The sequence below is a fragment of the Bos indicus genome, chromosome 10 (genome assembly GCF_029378745.1).
Source record: "Bos indicus isolate NIAB-ARS_2022 breed Sahiwal x Tharparkar chromosome 10, NIAB-ARS_B.indTharparkar_mat_pri_1.0, whole genome shotgun sequence".
Classification (NCBI taxonomy): domain Eukaryota; kingdom Metazoa; phylum Chordata; class Mammalia; order Artiodactyla; family Bovidae; genus Bos; species Bos indicus.
In genome coordinates, this window is record NC_091769.1 from 16,377,422 (window position 1) to 16,398,058 (window position 20,637).

Sequence of the window (20,637 nt, forward strand, 5' to 3'; positions counted from 1 at the left end):
TACAGCCCAAGTTAGAGGCTTGTATTGGAGGAGTTTTTTTTTAGGAATGTGATGCCCAGGAAGCAGAGTGCAGGGTGGGCAAGTGGAGCAGGGCAGGGGTAACCAGTACTGGATGTAAGTTGGTGTTGCCTCTGCCCTGTATCACGGGGCCGTCTGCAAAATCCACAGAACAAGTCTCAGAACATCCTGTTGGGGAAGGAGGGATGCCATCTATTCATCCCCCATTGATCTGGGGTTACCATGGCATGTTCATGCCACTCAGTTCCCCAGGCATCCTGGGAAGGGCTGGGGCAGGAGGAATGAGGAGGGAGCATGAGGGCGACCCAAGCCAGACTCAGGCTGGCAGCACCTTCACAGAATGGAGCAAATCTTGTGGGGAGCTGGTGACCTTGGGGCCAGAGGGGTAAGGAATGAAGTCAAGGGGATGGGAAACTGGTGTTAGGTAGCAATCAGTACAGGTGGCTGGGAGGGATAAACGTGGCGGGGGTGGGGTGGGGTGGGGGGTGGGTTGTGTGAATTCCAGAACATTCTCTGTGCGCCTAGCGGGAGGTAGGAGGAGAAAACTCCTTTGGAGTCCCTGGACTGCAGGTGAGGGGTGGGGCATTCTCCCACCTGCCTCTGAGGTCTTTGAATGGGCTGTTCCCTTGGCCTGGAGTGTTCTTCCCCACCTGCCTCCTCACCCCCTTAACTCTCTGCTCATCCATCAGCTTTGAACACAGACATCAGGGCTGGATAAATCAGCAGTCTCTGTTATTGGCTCTGAAATGCCTCCTTAGACTGTGTCTTTGTAACACTACCATTATTTATAACCTTGTATTTATTTGTGAGATTATTTAATATGTGTTGACTTCCCTAGACTGCAAGCCTCAAGCAAGCTCCTGGCATGACCAGCAAGGACAAGCGGTCCCCGGTTGTGCTGCCACGGCTTCAGCTGCTCTGCGCTCTGCAAACGCCCAGCTTTCGTCCCTCTGGGCCTTTGCTTAGGCAGTGCTCTTTGCAGGGAGTGCCCCTGCCACATATCCCCGGGGCCATATCCTACCCTTTCAACAGTTTGGCCTAAATGTGATGTCCTCCAGAAGGCTTCCTTATGTTACCGTGTCTCGGCCAGAAAAGCGTCAGTCTGCCTCCCTGGCTCTCCCTCACCCCACCCTGTCTTCCCCCACCGTTCTCTGCTCGCCGTGTGCGCCCTCTTCTACTCCCATACCCTGGCTGTGTGCTTTGTCTTATCTGCTGAATTCCGCTGGGCCTCTTGAGGGCACGAGGCAAGCCACCTCCATTTTCCTGTCTCCTCCCGCCCCCACCGCCCTGTGTGGCTGGCAGGAGCGCGCGTAACTCAGATGGCACCCAGAGTCCCCAGCTCCTGGAGGTCTGAATGAGACAGACTGAAACCTCATTCCAGCCCCTGGGGAACCCAAAGCCCTCTAAGATGCAAATTCCTACAAATTGTCACCATCCACTCTGCCTCCAGCACCTGCCTCCACAGGATCTAATTTTCCTGCAGCTGTTCCCTCTCTCTGTCCGGAGTTATCCCAACACAGAGCCTGGGTCATTCTCCTATATCTTTCACTCTAAAGTCACTCAAGCAGTAGAAACCTTACTGAAGGTTCTTGGATCACCAGGAAGTGTCTCATTGTGCCCTGTATGAAACAGTAATGTTTCATGTTACACATTTCAGTTTTTAAAAAGTTCTGCCAGCTTCCAAGCTAATTGGCTCTTCTTCCCCCTCTCTCTCTTGAGACCAGCCCTTCCCCACCCTCTGGGTCTTGACCCTCCCACTCTGGAGAAAACAAGCTAGGTTCCTCCTGGTTCAAGCTAGCTCTGCAGGGTGAAGGCCATCTGTGTTCTCAGCAAACCCAGGGGTCCGCTGTGATGGAGCCCTTCCTCCTTAGGAGGCGCTGGAGTGAGGCTTACCAGGGACCCCAGATCTCCCTCCATGGACCTCTCGGGAAGGCCCCAGCCCGTTGTGCTTGGCCTCCTTGCCTAAGGGGCCTTCTCGTCCCTTATGTCAGCTCCAGTGGGGCCTAGCACAGTTTCATCTGTGACTTGGAGTCGGTTCCCAAACGAACTGCCTTTCTCGGAGACACAAACACCCCGGAACCACTAATCTCTTTCTCCAGAGCATCGTGTTGCTCTCTGCGATCGAAATCTCTCCTGGCAGACCACACTGGAAAAAGTATCCAGGGGAAACTGGATTTTTCTGAGCACAGCCAGGGCTGTCTCCTCACCTACTCCATGGCCCCACTGGGTGTGCCCCACCGGGAACAGAAGTGGCTCCCGTTGCCCAGCCCACAGCCTTACTACGGAAAGCTCATAAGTGCTCCACGCTCTCTTTTCCCTCCTCTGCCGGCCCCCGGGCAGTGAAGGGTCTCCAGCTCACACCCCCAATGCGAGGAGGCGGATGTGTGGGGAAGAGGGTAGATCTGCGCTGAGGACCTGAGTTTGCGCTGGCAGCTGCCCTGATAACCTAGGTCATGGTAAAGCTGGCTGTGTGACCTCAGGCGAGTCTTCCAACCCTTCTGGGCTTACTGTGCTCCTCTGTAACCTGGGCATAATGGCACAGCTGCTGCCTCACAAAGCGTAGTGAGCGCTAGGTCAGAGGCTGAGAAAGCACCTTGTGAGCCTCAGTTACTCATTCCCTTGTGCGTTGTCAATAGTCCTGACTCACAATGTGACACTTAGAAAGTGACTTAGAAGAGTCACCCTCCTCTCCAGGCCTCTGTTTCCTGACGTGCAAAATGAAAGGAGTGGATGGTTGACCTCAAGGAAGGTTTTTCCAGTGGACAACGTGTAGAAATGTGATTTTTTTTTTTTAAGTCGCTCAGTCGTGTCCGACTCTTTGCAACCCCATTGACTATACAGTCTGTGGAATTCTCCAGGCCAGAATACTGGAATGGGTAGCCTTTCCCTTCTCCAGGAGAAGTTCCCAACCCAGGGATCAAACCCAGGTTTCCCACATTGCAGGTGGATTCTTTACCAGCCTGGGATATGATTTTTTATTTTTAAAGCAGTTTTACTAAGCTATATCTGAGTTATGCTGTAACTTATGTATGATAAAATGTGCCCATTCTAAGCACACAGTTCAGTGATTTTGACAAATGCATAGATCACAAGATTCTTTTAATCTCCCCTGCTTTGTGTTCCTATGTCTAGAATGGCATATAATGGAACCCCACAGATAGACTCCTTCACGTCTCGTTTCTTCCAGAAGTCAGCACGCCTGTTAGGTTCATGCACGTTGCTGGATGTGTCCGTGGCCTGTGCCTTTGTGATGCTGAGGACTATTCCATTGCATGAATTCACTACAATTGGTACATCCCTTTACCTGTTGGACATTTGGGCTGTTTGGGGCCTTTCTCGACTTTGGGGCTATTCTGAATGAAGCTCCTATGACGTCAGTGTACAGGTTTTTGTCTGAGCTGAAGTTTTCATTTCTTTAGGGTGAATACCAAGGAGGGTATTGCTGAGTCATTATGCTAAGTATACAGTTGACTCTTGAACAATGTTGAGGTTGGGGCGCCAACACCTCAAGGTTCCTCTGCATTTAGGGATTCAACAAATAGATCATGGATCGTGTAGTACTTATTATTTACTATTGAAAAAATCCACATATAAGTGGTCCCCTGTACGTATTTTAAACCTGAGCTGTTCAGAGGTCAACTGTAGGTGTTTAACTTTGTAAGAAACTGCGACACTGCTTTCCAGAGTAGCTGGACCACTCTTCATTCCTACCAGGAGCGTCCGAGGGTTCAGTTGCTCCATAGTTTTATCAGCACTTGATATTGTCTGTCTGGGTTCCTTTCTCCTCCTACTGGCCTCAATTCCCTGTCATTCCCAGAGACCGAAAGCCTGCCGGTCAATGCCTCCCATTCTCCCAGACTCTCCCACCCACTCTGCCCTGCTTCTCTCACCTGGTGTAGGCCAGTAGCCTGGGTGGCATCTGGGGAGACATGGAAACTTTTAGGCTCAACTTGTTCTGGAGACCTGGCCTGAGATGGAATTTCAAATGCAGCCTTTCAACTCAGCAGAGCAGATAAACTAGGGGCCTTTTTAGAATCACTGGCTCCCACAGGGCCAATGATTTTGTTGTGCTCATGTTAATGGCAACTTTCTATTTATTGTGGTCTCTCCTCAGATGTCACCTTCTCAGAGAGGCCTGTCCTGATCACCAGGGGCAGACCAGACGTTGTGGGGCCTGAAGCTTACCTAATTTTTGAGAATGCTCTTTAGAAAAAAGAATTTAGTACTGTGGATACAAAGTTTGGTAGGGAAGTTCTGGAATTGGGAACAAGAGGGGACCTGAGCACACCAAGAGCCTGAAGCTTAAGCTTTATTAGCTTCGAGGTGAATCTATTTCTGCCAGCCCTATTAAATGAAATAGGGTTCCCCCTTCCCTCTCCCCTCATTTCTCTCTAGTCTAGCCCTGTGCCTTGGTTTCTTTTCCTTGATGGGGCAATGCTACCAGTTGTCACCCTCTATCTCTGTTTATTTTCTGTCTTCCCCACTGGAATGCACACTCTATCAGGGTGAGGAGTGGCTGGTTCACTATGACACCCCGAGCATCCAGAACAATACCTGGTACATGACTGGCCCTCAACAAATATTGACTAAACAAAGGAAGGAATGCTTTCCAAGTGCTGCTGGTTTCCTATTTGCAGAGGTGAGACTGAGTTTTCAAAGTGAATCAATGCACTGGACTTCCCTGGTGGTCCAGTGGCTGAGACTCTGCGCTCCCAATGCTGGGGACCCAGGTTAGATCCCTGGTCGGGGAACTAGATCCCATATGCTGCAACTGAGTTTGTGTGCAGCAACTTAAGATCCGGCATGTTGCAACAGAGACCAAAGATCTTACATGCTGCTACTAAGACCCAGGGCGGCCAAATAAACAAAAATATTTAAAAAGTGAATCAATATAGAAAAAAGTGAGACTCATATTGGTGTTGCACAAAAATGGCAAAGGCCACCATGATGGAAGCGTGGGCTATTCCAGGATGACAAACCAGGAAATGGACGTTTATCGAGTCCCTACTGTGCACCAGGCATGTTCTACACGCTGTCATCTTAAAAACTGACAGCAACCTTTGAGGCAGGCAACGCTGTACCCATTTTGCAGGTACCTGAGGCACAGAGGGGTGAAGTCACTCAACCAGGTGTCACAATGCCAGGGAGTAGAGGACCAGATGTCCACCCAGGTTTGTCCTATCCCCTGACTCAAGGTGTGTCTGCTAGGCCCCCTCTGTCGCTGGAGCCCCTGGAAGCTCTGTACTCCATGTTTCAAGGGGTAAGAGGTTTCCCAGGGTCAGGTGCTCAGAGGTGAACCCAGGGCGAGCAGGGTTCCAAAGATGGGAGAAGACAGCAGGTCATGTCCTCTGACTGGGGACTGGACTGTTGCCTGGGAGGCTCTGTCTACTTCTCAGGCAAAGCCCTGCCCAGGTCAACGTAAACTAGGCCAGCCCGGAATGAATCCGTGTTTGTTGTTAAACAAAGGTACAGGGACTGGGCCCCAAAGGGGGTAAACCTTGAGCTGCTTCCAGGACTTGATTTGATTTAAAAAGAATAGGGAGAGTACTAGGAGCCCAGAAACACTTCCTGCTCCAAATGCCAGGAATTCCAGCCCTGCCCGCCCTGGGAGGCTGCACCTGCCTGTGTTCATGCTTCCTCTTCCCCTCCCGCGGCCTTGGGCACAAGCCACACACTGCACAGGTTGATATGAGGATTAGTCAAAGTCATGGCATATAAACCAATAAATACCTGCGAACTCTCTCTCTCCTCCCTGACTTTTATTCAAAGGTCTTGAGTTTTTGGCTAACTACAGCCTGGTAACTCTTCAGTAGGGCTTCCCAGGTAGCTCCGTGGGTAAAGAATCTGGCTGCAGTGCAAGAGACACAGGACACAAGGGTTCGATCCCTGGGTTGGGAAGATCCCCTGGAGAAGGGCATGGCACCCCACTCCAGTATTCTTGCCTGGAGAATCCCACGGACAGAGGAACCTGGCAGGCTACAGTCCATGGGTTGTAAAGAGTCAGACGTGCATGAAGTGACTGAGCGTGCAGGTAACCCTTCATTGACTGTGCTTAAAGCACTCACCACTGTCCCAAGCTCTGCATCAGATGTCATCTTCATCCCAGGATTATCACTGTAGGTACAGCAGCCTTTTCTGTAGCACCTACTGTGTGTCAGGTACCGCATAGCCATCATCTTTCTTCCTCACCATGACTCTGCAAAGTAAAGATAATTTTTTTTTCCCATTTTGCTGATGGAAAGACAGAGGCCCCACAGATAATCAGGTGAAATGAGGAGCCCCGATCTTGCTCCATGTCCCAGGTCACTTCCCTCTTGTTTTTCTCCCAACTCTCTAGTCCAAGCCCAGAATCATACACAGCTTGACTTTTATATCATCTAACATTTATTTATTGAGTCCCCACTCTGTGTGGGGCAGGGTCCCAGCCCAGGACCCACAGTGGGGCCAGCCTCATCCATGCCTTCATGTAGTTCAGCAGGTAGCTGGGGAGCAGATGAGCGATAAAGAATTCTAAGTGCATGTGGTAGGTACAGGTTAGCAGGATAGATGCAGTGCTGTAGGGGTACCTGCTTCTGTTGGGAGACACAGAGCCCAGCAGTGTGAGTGATCAACGTGGACTCCATCCACACACTGCCGATGTTTCATGTGTGTGTGCCCACAAGTGTGAAATGATTGTGACAGGAGAAATGAGACTTAGTTGCTGCCTCACCTCACGGTATAGGTTATATAGTGCCCCAAATTGCCACTTTAAAGGAAACACTTTTAATTGTACCTTTATTTATTTGGCTGTGCTGCATGGTTTGTGGGATCTTAGTTCCCCGCCCAGGGATTGAACCCGGGCCCTCAGCAGTGAGAGCGCAGAGTCCTAACTGCTGGACTGCCGGGGAATTCCTTTAATTGTAACTTTAAAATGAGAACTTCGATATAAGCACAGGTCGACAGACTGGAGTTTGTCGATAGCAAATTGGTGTGTGTTTTTTTTAAACCAACATGCAAAATATTTACAATGGAAGTTCTTACTTCTGACATTTAAGAAGCAGATTTAAAAAATATACACATGCAGTTTTAACTTTTTATTACAAAATTTTGAAAACATGCATAAAAATAAAGAGAATAGTACAATAACCCTCCCTCCAGTGTATCCAGGTCCCGAGAAATTTGCCAAGATAAGTAAATCAGAATTTTGAAAAAATATTCAATGTAATTTATTCAATATATATAGTTTTTCTATGATAAAAGAAGTAAAAATTAAAAGTATATTTACAGTGTTTATTGAAGAAGCTACTAAACACACACCTCTCTGCCCATGGAACTCTAAAGGTGCACGGAGAGAATTCAGATTCTTAGGCCAAAGGGAGTCTGGGCAGGGAGACATCTCGCTAGCCTGTCTCTCACAGACCTGATATCCTGTGGTTCTCTTATCTACAGAGAGAAAAAGCCCATTTATAACTTTTCTCCTCTGGTTTTAAATGTGGTGGCAAAGATTCAGGAATGTGTTTGCTTGGAGCTTGGAGCCCTGGGAAGAATCCCTTAGAAAACAAGGCCTCCTTGTCTCCCCCTCTGACTCTCAGGACACGTTCTAATGAATTGCTCTCAGACCCAAATTGGCTCCATCCTAACTCACAGCAGCTGCAGTCCTCAGGGAGGGGAGTGGGGAGCTCAAACCTGGGGGCAGAAAAAATTAAGCCCTAGCTCTTCCCCCATTAGCTGTGTGGTCTTGAGAAAGTTGCTCTTCCTCTCTGGGTCTCCAGTACTCAGTCTTTAAACAGGCTTTCACCAGGCTTATTTCTCCTGCCTCCACAACTCTGAATGACTTGTGATCTGTGGCTAAGTGCAAGGAAGGAGGGTTAAACACCAGGCATGGGAGATGTGCACACATCCATTTATTCTTTTATTTTTTCTTTATTTTTCAAAAATCTATTTATTTGTTTATGGCTGCACTGGGCTTTGTCTAGTTGCGGCAAGGAGGGCCTACTCTTTGTGTGGTGTGTGGGCTTCTCATTCTGGTGGCTTCTCTTGTGGCAGAGCACAGACTCTAGGCACACGGCCTCAGCTGCTCCACAGCATGTGGAATCTTCCTAGACCAGGGGTTGACCCTGTGTACTCTGCACTGGCAGGTGGATTCTTATCCACTGTACCATCAAGGAAATCCTTCTTATTTATATCCATTTATTCTTGAGGAAATGATGGGTTAGAGGGCTCTGATGGACTTGGGAAAGGTGAATAGTGTTTTCTAAATTTATTAGATGCTGTGCAGTTAATGAGTGATCCAGATGTCAGCTGAAGGCACTTAGGATTGAGATGAGACTGTCTTGAAATCTGATTCTGAAGCCTCTTCCACCTCTCTGAAGAATTCTACAGATCCCCAACGGACCCCAGGCTCTTAAGGTACAGATCCAAGACCCCTCTCTTTCACCCCACATGATCCATCACTCCATCCCTGTACCAAGATCTTTGAATGTGACACCTCCAGATCTCTCCCACCTCCAGAGAGGGGTCCCACAGAGCATCCCACAGCAGGGGGTTTAGAATCTTTTCACCCTGATCTTTCTTATTTTAAAATGCTGATTCACCTTCTCACCCCAACTGCCCAACCTCCCCCACTTACTGTTTTCTTCCTCTCCTTTTCTGACACTCCTCCCCTCCATTCCCCATTGCTGCCGCTGCTAAGTCGCTTCAGTCGTGTCCAACTCTATGCGACCCCATAGACGGCAGCCCACCAGGATCCCCCGTCCCTGGGATTCTCCAGGCAAGAACACTGGAGTGGGTTGCCATTTCCTTCTCCAATGCATAAAAGTGAAAAGTGAAAGTGAAGTCGCTCAGATGTGTCTGACTCTTCGCGACCCCATGGACTGCGGCCCACCAGGCTCCTCTATCCATGGGATTTTCCAGGCAAGAGTACTGGAGTGGGTTGCCATTGCCTTCTCCCTTCCATTCCCTAGATGTCCAAATTCACTTCCTTCTATTCTGCAGAGCAGTTCTAGCACTTAGCTGCTCCAGCCAAGAGTGTATGCATCAATCCTGTCAGGGTACTTGCCAGGCAAAAAACTTCTACTTAATAGGACCAACCTTCTATGGACAGAAGGTGTCATCAACAGGATTTTAAAAAAGGTTTTTACTGTACTTCCCTGGTGGTCCAGTGGTTTAAAATCTGCCCACCAATGCAGGGGACATGGGTTTGATCCCTGGTCCATGAAGATCCCACCTGCTGCCAGGCAACTGAGCCCCACGCACCACGACTACTGAGCTTGTGCTCTGGAGCCTGTGCAGCAGCAGAAGCCCCTTCAATGAGAAGCCCGTGCACCACCACGAAAAGTAGCCCCCCACTTGCTCACTAACTAGAAAAAGCCCATGCACAGCAACAAAGACCCAACACAACCAAAAATAAGTAAATAAAAATTTAAAGGGCTTACTGTACAAGGCCACAGTCTAACACCGCTTGGGCAGGACTGGGGTGACAATACTACATACTTCTGATTTCTTGTCCATCAGCTGGAGCCTGTGCTTTCAGGCAGATGTCTAGGAGAACATGCGCTAGGATGTGACACTGTTCCTTCCAGCTTGGCCGTGTCCAACTTTACTCTGCTGGCTATCCTCCTTTCTTCTGAGCCAGGCTCCTTCTCCTCCTCCTCCTCCTCCTCAGCCAATTCTCTAGGCCATGTTTGTGGGAAGTGGAGGAGGACATGGAGTTTAGCTTTGAGCATCTGCTCACAGGAATCCTCCTGGGGTGGGGCTCAGGGGTTCGCCCCTACTGAAGCTCTCCTGTGATGAGCACCTGGATCTTTGGGCTCAGCTTTTGGGTCTTCAGGTTGGGTCCTAGACTATGAGCTTGATGCAGGGATGAGAAAGAAGGAAACAGGGAAACAGCCAGGGAAAGTGAAAAGTGATGTCATTTGACAAGACTGGGGAGGAACCCCGGCATCCAGGTGAGAACTGGCCTCTCACCCTGCTCTCTAGCAGGCACTGGCCTACCGAGAGGCTAGAAGGAATGATGGATGACTCAGAGTGGGAAATGACTTGCCTTGGTTCCCAGTGAGGAGAGTTCAGTCTTATGCCTTCAAGTGTGGCTGAGGGGATCACTGGGGGAACAAAAAGTGGGGAGAGGGGTCTGTGGGCATATGTGGACAAATTCTTCACATAGATACTTGAGCTGAATTTTGAAGATGGATGCTTGCAGGCTGAGTGGACCAGTGCAGGTAGGAAGGTGTTGAGTTAAAGGAAACCTCCCTTCTGGTGGACGGAGCATGTCATGTGATCCAGGCAAGGTGGCAGAACAGCTGCCCTGTCTGGTGAACCACAAACAGTCCTGTGAGGCTGAATTAGAAGGGTGGATGAGATGGAAGTTGAGGTTTTTGTAAGCTCTGCTAAGGCATCTGCATTTGTCATCTAGGCCACAGTCATTGGAAGGTTTTAAAGCAGGTAAATGACAATGTCAGATGGGCACCTAAGAAAGATGCTCTTGGCTGCTGGATGGCTGCCCTGGGCCAGTGGGGAGTGGGGGTCAGTTAGGTGTCTGTTGCATAATCTAAGCAAAAATAGAGGCGGGGATTGTCAGAGTGGTGGAAGCGAGGAAATAGATCTTACAGACATCAAAGAGGTGGAATCTATAAAGTGAAAGGAGCAAATGCGAGAGGTAATATACATACATCTAGTTTCATTTTAACTGTTGTATGATATTTCATTGAGTGAATAAACCACATTTTTAGATTTCCATTTTCCTAATGGTTATTTCTGCTTTCTCATTATTACAAATAGGTCTGCAGTGAACATTTTCACACCTGTCTCTCTGTGCGTCTGAAATTCTCTTCAGAGTGGTTACTCAGATTTGGTTTTGCTGTGTTGTTAGGCTTGATGATCTTAAGATCTACTATAGTGAAGTCGCTCAGTCTTGTCTGCCTCTTTGCGACCCCATGGACTGTAGCCTACCAGGCTTCTCTGTCCATGGGATTCTCCAGGCAAGAATACTGGAGTGGGTTACCATTTCCTTCTCCAGGGGATCTTCCCAACCCAGGGATCGAACCGCATTGGAGGCAGACGCTTTAACCTCTGAGCCACCAGGGAAGCCCTAGATAGTCTCACATTCCTCCACAAAGTGACTGTACCAACACACTCTCCCATCAACAAGTATAGGAGTTCCTTTCCCACATTGCTTATAACTCTGTTATCAGACTTGCATAACTTGGCTAATCTAATCAGTATGAAATAAAATCTCTCTGTTGTTGCAATTTGCTCTCGTGAATCCTGGTGAGGTTAGGCATATTTTTATATGATTATTCACCTCCCTGTTTCTTCTGTGAATTATCTGTTCATATGTTTGGCCCACTTCTGTTACGTTGTTTTTTGCTTACTGATTTGTTGGAATTCTTTATATTTTCTGGATACTAATCTTTTGGTGGGCAAATATCTTTTCTCTAAAAGCAAAAATAAACAAATGGGACCTAATTAAACTTATAAGCTTTTGTACAATAAAAGAAACCATAAGCAAAATGAAAGACAACCTATGGACTGGGAGAAATTATTTGCAAATGATGTGATCAACAAGGGCTTAATTTCCAAAATATATAAACAGTTTGTACAACTTAATAACAAACTACCTAATCAAAAAATGGACAGAAGGCCTAAATAGACATTTCTCAAAGATGACATACAGATGATTAATAGGCACATGAAAAGATGCTCAACATTGCTAATTGTTAAAGAAATGCAAATCAAAACTACAATGAAGTGGCACCGCACACTGGTCAGAATTGCTGTCATCAAAAAGTCTGCAAATAAGGAATGTTAGAGAGGGTATGGAACAAAGTGAACCCTTCTACACTGTTGGTGGGAATGTTAATTGATACAGCCACCACAGAGAACAGCATGGAGGTTCCTCAAAAAACTAAAAATAGAGCTACCATATGATCCAGCAGTCACCCTCCTGGGCATATACCCAGACAAAACTATAATTTGATAAGATATAGGCACCTCTGTGTTCATATCAGCACTATTCACAATAGCTGGAATATGGAAACAGCCTAAATAGCCATTGACAGATGAATGAATGAATGAAGATGTGATATATACACAATGGAATATTACTCAGCCATCAAAAAGAATGAACAATGCCATTTGCAGCAACATGGATGGATCTAGAGATGATCATACTAAGCAAAGTAAGTCAGAAAGAGAAAGACAAATGCCATATGGTATCCCTTATGTGTGGAATCTAAAATATGACACAGACTTACCTATGAAATAGAAACAGACTCACAGACATAGAGAACAGACTTGTGGTTGCTAAGAGCAGGGGAGTGGGGAGGGGAGGGAAGGATAGGGGGTTTAGGATTAGCAGCTGCAAACTAGTGTATATTGCGTGGGTAAATAACAATGTCCTACTGAGATGTCTGGATGGCATCACCGACTCGATGGACATGGGTTTGGGTGGACTCCAGGAGTTGGTGGTGGACAGGGAGGCCTGGTGTGCTGCGATTCATGGGGTCACAAAGAGTCGGACACAACTGAGCGACTGAATCAAGCTGAACTGTATAGCACAAGGAACTATATTCAGTATTCTGTGATAAATCATAATGGAAAAGAATAAGAAAGAATACATGTGTGTATAACTGAGTCCATTTGTTGCACAGTAGAAATGAATACATTATAAATCAACTGTACTTCAATAAAATAAAAAAAAAAAACTTTTCTCAGTCTGCAACTTATCTTTCAAATATCATTTACAAAAGTCTTTGTCAGACAGAAGTTTTAAATTTCAATGTATTTCAACATTACAAAACTTTCCTTTATAGTTGTAGTTAATATATCTTGATAAAAATTTGATTAAAAATCTTATGCTGATGGTATAAAATATCCTTCTATATTTTTCCTTTTTTTCTGAAAATTAAAAAGGATTTTTTTTTTCATGTTTCGATCTTTAATCTCCTTGGATTGTGTGTTCCTGTCACGTGTGTGTGTGTGTGTGTGTGTGTGTGTGTGTGTGTGTGTGTACAATGTGAGGAAAAGGCCTAATTTTACTTTTTTCCAAATGGCCAATTTTCCCAGTACCATTAATAGAATAATTCATCTAATCATCTATTATTTATAGAATAATTCATTACTCTGATTTGTAATTCTGTTACATATAAGCTACATTTATGGGTTTATTTCTGGGCTTTATCTTCTATTCCATGGTTTATTTATTTATTCCTGGAGCAATACCACCACTTTAAATTGTAATAGCTTTATAATAATTCCTTATATCTGGCAAGGTAAGTCTCTCAATTTTGTTCTTTCAAAATTTTCTTGGCTCTCTTTCCTTCCACATTAACTTTAAGATAATCTTATCAAGTTCTGTGATAAAACCCTTTGAGAGTTTAGTGGGAATGGCATTGAATTTATAGACAGAAGTGGGGAAGTGCACTATTTTTAAGATGTAGAGTCCCTCCATCCATAGATGTGCTCCATCTTTTCTGTTGGAGAAGGACATGGCAGCCCACTCCAGTGTTCTTGCCTGGAGAATCCCATGGACAGAGGAGCCTGGTGGGCTACAGTCCGTAGCGTTGTAAAGAGTCGGATACGACTGAAACGACTTCACACGCAAGTGTCATTTCTGTTGTTTATTTCTTTCCTTCAATACAGTTTTACATTTTTCTCCTTATAGGTCTTGAGCATTTATTTTAGTTAGATTTAGCACCAGATAACCTGATTTGTCATTGTAAAGAAAATACACCTGATGTTTCACCACTGAGATATTTGCTGCGTGTTTTCCAAGGATACCTTTTTGGGAAGTTAGGGAAGATCTCACTGGCCCTAATGCTCTAGGAGTTTGTTTTTAACATGAAGCTTTGAATTAAAGTATAAGTATGTTTGAATTTTTTTCTTTACTTTCTGACATTAAAGATGTTCTAGGCTCATTTTATACATTTCCCATTCCAATCCAAAATCAGCCATTTATCCAGTGCAATTTATTTATCTTTTTAACTTCAAAATATTCAAAAAATATATAAATGTACAGCTCAATAAATTGTTATAAGGAAGGCACCCTTCCAGTGTTGTACTGGAGCTGATTCACATGGCCTCCTAAGAGCTTTTCTTCTTTTTTGTTTTTCATTTAATTTTTATTTGTGTATAGTTGCTTTACAGGTTTGAGTTTCATCAAAGTTTTTTTCATATAGCTTTTCTTCTCTCTTTCTAGTAATATGGTGAATTATGTTAAATATTTTCCTGAAGTTGAACCTTCCTTGCATTTCTGGGATAAGCGTCCCTTGGCCAGGATAGATAGATGATAGACATATAAATAGGCGGATGGATAGGTTACTACGTTCAATCTGTGGGACTGCCTGGGGGGCGGCCACGGGGGAAAGGGCACTGTTGTAAGAACCTCATACAGGTACTTTTATGAGGGGTTGGCACTTTCTAGGCTTGCTGATGTCTAAAGCAGGCTCTTTATTTGGATTGTCTCGGAGCCCCATCTACTCCACTGGGCCTCCAGGTGCGATGCCCATGGCATGGTGACATCTTGACTCTAGCTGGCTCTCTGGTTTTCTCTGCCAGACCCTATTTGTTTGAGCCTGTCCCGCAGAGGACAGACTCCATTCCCTTCATGTCCTCCCCTCTGACCCTTTGCTTCCTTGCCCACTGTTGGCAGAGTGCAGCTCCCCAAGTCAGTCCTTACTCCTCACACTCCCTCTGATGCTAGCTCACCATGGCTGGCTTTAGGATTTTCAGGTACACAGAAGCCTTTATGACTCTTCGTCCTGGGAGCCCCTCAAGCCCTCTGAGTGGTCCTGGTCAAGCTCACTTGGTTTGAGGTTAAGAGGAAGCTCCTACCCACCCATCACCAAAGACACCCTCCTTTCTGCCAGGCCTTTCCAATTTGTACCCTTTTAGCAGATCACATTACTGACTCAATGGACACGAGTTTGAGCAAGCTCCAGGAGATGGTGAATGACAAGGAAGCCTGGCGTGCTGCAGTCCCTGGGGTTGCAAAGAAGGGACGCGACTGAGTGACTGAGTAACTGAACGACAACAACAAACAGCTCTACCTGGTGAAGACCAGTACTGGCAGAACTGGTTTCACAGAACCTTTGCTCACCCTACAGAGGTGAGGTGGTTTGGCATCTTGTTTAGAAATGAGAAAGCATTTTGCAACTGCATCTGGTTCTTGGTCCCAGGACCCTCAGCTGAAGGTGAGATGGAGAAAGTCCCATTTTGATATCTTGTTACACTTTTCTAGAGCATGGCTTAGTCTGTTTTAAAACTTATTGATGTTCAAGCTGGTTTCAGAAAAGGCAGAGGAACCAGAGATCAAATTGCCAACATCCGCTGGATCATGGAAAAAGCAAGAGAGTTCCAGAAAAACATCTATTTCTGCTTTATTGACTATGCCAAAGCCTTTGACTGTGTGGACCACAATAAACTGTGGAAAATTCTTCAAGAGATGGGAATACCAGACCACCTGACCTGCCTCTTGGGAAACCTACATGCAGGTCAGGAAGCAACAGTTAGAACTGGACATGGAACAACAGACTGGTTCCAAATAGGAAAAGGAGTACGTCAAGGCTGTATATTGTCACCCTGCTTATTTAACTTATATGCAGAGTACATCATGAGAAACGCTGGGCTGGAGGAAGCACAAGCTGGAATCAAGATTGCCGGGAGAAATATCAATAACCTCAGATGTGCAGATGACACCACCCTTATGGCAGAAAGCGAAGAGGAACTCAAAAGCCTCTTGATGAAAGTGAGAGAGGAGAGTGAAAAAGTTGGCTTAAAGCTCAACATTCAGAAAACGAAGATCATGGCATCTGGTCCCATCACTTCATGAGAAATAGATAGGGAAACAGTGGAAACAATGTCAGACTTTATTTTTGGGGGCTCCCAAATCACTGCAGATGGTGATTGCTGCCATGAAATTAAAAGACACTTACTCCTTGGAAGCAAAGTTATGACCAACCTAGATAACATATTGAAAAGCAGAGATATTACTTTGCCAACAAAAGTCCGTCTAGTCAAGGCTATGGTTTTTCCAGTGGTCATGTATGGATGTGAGAGTTGGACTGTGAAGAAAGCTGAGTGCCGAAGAAATTGATGCTTTTGAACTGTGGTGTTGGAGAAGACTCTTAAGAGTCCCTTGGACTGCAAGGAGATCGAACCAGTCCATTCTAAAGGAGACCATTCCTGGGTGTTCTTTGGAAGAACTGATGCTAAAGCTGAAACTCCAATACTTTGGCCACCTCATGCGAAGAGTTGACTCATTGGAAAAGACTCTGATGCTGGGAGGAATTGGGGGCAGGAGGAGAAGGGGCAGAGGATGACATGGCTGGATGGCATCACCGACTGGATGGACATGAGTTTGGGTGAACTCCGGGAGTTGGTGATGGACAGGGAGGCCTGGCGTGCTGCGACTCATGGGGTCACAAAGAGTTGGACATGCCTGAGCAACTGAACTGAACTGAAAACTTATTGCCCATAGATAAATTGTTGTTTGGTTGCTAAGTTATGTCCGACTCTTTTGTGACCCCACGAACTGTAGCCCGCTAGGCTCCTCTGTCCATGGGATTTCCTGGGCAAGAATAGTGGAGTAGGTTGCCATTTCCTTTTCTGGGATGTCTTCCTTCTTTAGGTATTGAGCCTGCATCTCCTGCATTGGCAGGTGGATTCTTTAGAAGCCCAGAAGTGGTCCTAGTATACTTTAAATAGTTAAAAAACAAAACAAAACTGTACTGTATCTGGAGTTTTATCCTCTTTTTCATTCTGAATATCTGTGCCTTCTCTATTTCTTTTTTGATCCATTTTTCCAGAGGTTTGATTATTTATTGGTGTTTTCAGAGAGCACTAAAAATTCTCTTGTTTCTTTGCATTCTATTTAATTAATTTATGCTTCCTTTCTCCTTTTTCACTTTTTAAATTGTGAACTAAATCATACATACAAAAAGTGCATATAAAGTCTTATGTATGTTTTAGGAATGATAATGAACAATTGTGTATCCATGACTGGGTTTAAGATACTGAATGCCAGGATCAGGGAAGCCCCAAACATATCCTCCTCTTCATCTCAGAGCAATCACTATGCTAAATGTTGTATTAAACAACCATTTACTTTTTCCCTCTCCAACAAACAGCAAATATTTATTGAGCACCTATTATGTGCACAGGCACTATTCTAGAACACCTTCCCCCAAAGTTATGCATTTAATTTTTACAAATGCTTTTCACTTATATATTACTAAACAGTACATGATATGCTCTGTTTAGCATTTTTGTTTTCGTTGGAGTACAACTGCTTTATAATGTTGTGTTAATTTCTACTGTACAACAATGTAAATCAGCTGTATGTGTATATATATCCCCTTGCCCTTGGACCTCCTTCTCACTTCCTCCTTATCCCACCCCAAACTGAGCTCCCGGTGCTATGCAGCAGCTTTCCACTAGCTATCTGTTTTACACATGGAGTGTTCTTGCTTAGAGAATCACATGGAGAGAGGAACCTGGTGGGCTACAGTCCACAGGGTAGCAAAGAGTCAGACATGACTGAAGTAGCTTAGCAGGCACACGCACGTGTACATATGCCAATGCCACTGTCTCAGTCTGTCCCCGCTTCTCCCAGCTCCCATCTACAAGGCCATTCTCTACATCTGCATCTCTACTCCTGCCCTGAAAATAGGTGCATCTGTACCATTATACGCATCAATAGACAATATTTATTTTTCCTCTCTCTGACTTACTTCACTCTGTATGACAGACTCTAGGTCCATCCATATCTCTACAAATGACCCCATTTCGTTCCTTTTTATGGCTGAGTAATATTGTACTGTATATATGTACCACATCTTCTTGATCCATTCATCTGTTGATGGATGTTTAGGTTGCTTCCATGTCCTGACTATTGTAAATAGTGCTCCGGTGAACATTAGGGTACACGTAACTTTGTGACTTATGATTTTCTCTGGGTATGTGTCCAGTAGTGGGATTACTGGGTCATATGATAGTTCTGTTTTTCATTTAGCTTTTCAAAAGGACCCTAGGTGCTCAGAATTGGATGAATCATAATCTTTGCTTCGTGGCATACCCTCACCTCTGGCCCATGTACAACACTTTTCTCTCCTCCTCTCCTCCCTCCCTCCCATCCTCTCTTCCTCTACACAGCTTCATTTTCTTTCTTCTAATGTAAAAAGCGCCTGTGGCTCCACTACCCAGCAAATGTCAGGATCTTAATAATAACCTGTATCAGGCTGCCCTCCCTAATCCAGATAACAACCACCTGGACTTCCAGGTTTGTGATTCTGTTATTTTAAATTTTTTGAATTATGAAAGTATGATAACACATTTACAGGAGACTTGGAAAATACAGAACAAAGTTTCATAGTTCCACTATATATTACAATTGTTTTTTAAGTAGATAAAGATTTTTAGTTGGAGTTTCAATGTCAAGCTCTCAAAAATTAATAGAATTAATAGAAAGTAGAAGGGGAGGAAGGAATGATGCTAAAGCTGAAACTCCAGTACTTTGGCCACCTCACGCGAAGAGTTGACTCATTGGAAAAGACTCTGATGCTGGGAGGGATTGGGGGCAGGAGGAGAAGGGGACGACAGAGGATGAGATGGCTGGATGGCATCACTGACTTGATGGACATGAGTCTGAGTGAACTCCGGGAGTTGGTGATGGACAGGGAGGCCTGGCGTGCTGCGATTCATGGGGTCGCAAAGAGTCGGACACGACTGAGCGACTGATCTGATCTGATCTGAGAAGGGGATAGTAGACCTGAAAAGCACTATGAACCAATTCAACATAATTAAGATTTACACAATTTTCACACCACAGCAAGGTACGAAATTCTATTCAAATTCCCATAGACTATAAACTAGGAGACACTGGAACATATCCAGGGATATAAAATAAAGTGCAAAAATTTCATGGTCTATAGGTATTGAAATCATAGAATCTGTTCTCTTAGCGCTGTAAAATTATGTTAGAAATCAATATCAAAAGATTTGAAAACAACCCACATGTTTTCAAGTGCAATGTGTTATTTACCAAGAGGGATATTTGACTCAGCCACTGAAAGCCTCAAGAATGTAAAAAGACTGAAAGAACACAGAGGGTGATTGCAGAGAAGAAAATATTTAAATGAGAAATTAATATCAAACTGAGAAATGAATATCAAGGATACTTAAAAAACCCCATGGAAATTAAATGCCCACTTTTAAAAGTGTCATCATTCTCTTGCTTTGCTTATTTTGCTGTACTGTGTTTTATTTGCTTTCTCAAAAAGCCTATTTTAAATTTTAGTTGTTTTAATGTTATAAAGGACTTCCCTGGTGGCTCAACTGGTAAAGAATCTGCCAGCAATGCGGGAGACCTGGGTTTGATCTCTGGTTTGGGAAGATCCCCTGGAGGAGGGCATGGCAACCCACCCCAGTATTCTTGCCCGAAGAATCCCAATGAACAGAGGAGCCTGGCGGGCTACAGTCCGTGGGGTCGCAAAGAGTTGGACACAACTGAGCGACTGAGCACAGAGGACATCATGTTGTATGTCATTTTTGGCAATTTCAACTTTTTACTTGGTATCATCATGATTAATTATATACGGTAATTTTTTTGTTGGGGGGATTCCTCTGTGGGTTGGCAGTAAAGAATCCACCTGCAATGTGGAAGACATGGGTTCAATCCCTGGGTCAGGAAGATCCCCTGGAAGAGGAAATGGCAACCCACTCCAGTATTCTTGCCTGGACAGAGGAGCCTGGTGGGCTATCATGATTAAGTTAGCTATGTATAATAATTTGTTTTTTATTATGGTAATACATATAATGTAAAACTTACTATTTTTAACTATTTTAAATGTCAAATTCATTGGCATTTAAGTATATTCATGGTGCAGTACAACCATCACCACCATCCAAATCCAGAACTTTTTTGTTTTCTCAAACACCAGTTAACTTGATTTTACACCACTGCACATTGTGGGAACACACCGCAGATTATTCATTTGTGTGTTGATGAACAAGGGTCTTTCCAGGGTTACTATTGTAATGTCTACTGACAAACACACGTTCCCTGTCGAGTGTTAAGCATGTGAGTGTTCAGCTTTAGGAGATAAAAGTCAAGGGTTTTGCAAAGTGGTTGCCCCAGTTTACACTCCAATGCAACGTGTAAAGGATATCACAGATCCACATCCTCACTAACGCTTGGTGTTTCAAGCTTGTGATGTTGACAAATGGTGGTATGAAAGCTTTGAAAACCAGCTGTTATGTTACAAGTTGGGGAGGAGGCTTCCCAGTGCCTGCCCTTGGGGTCTCCTTGAACTCTCAGCTCTCAAGACCCTTTTAGAGACTTTATTTTTGCAGAGATTTTCAAAAGGACATTTACTGCCTTTCCTTCCAAATTATAAAAATCATTCATATGTTTTGTAAAAAACTTGAAAAGTACAATAAAAGTCACTTTTGATCACATAACTGTTTTTAACATTGGTTTGTATAATCTTTCATTTTAATGTACAAATTTGAAATCAGACTATATGTACTGTTTTGTAAGCTTTTCTCCTCTGCTCAACAATATTCAAATTATAATCATCAGGGTTATTAAATATTCTTCTATAAGGTGATTTTTAGTGACTGCATATAGTCCCATCATTTGAAGAC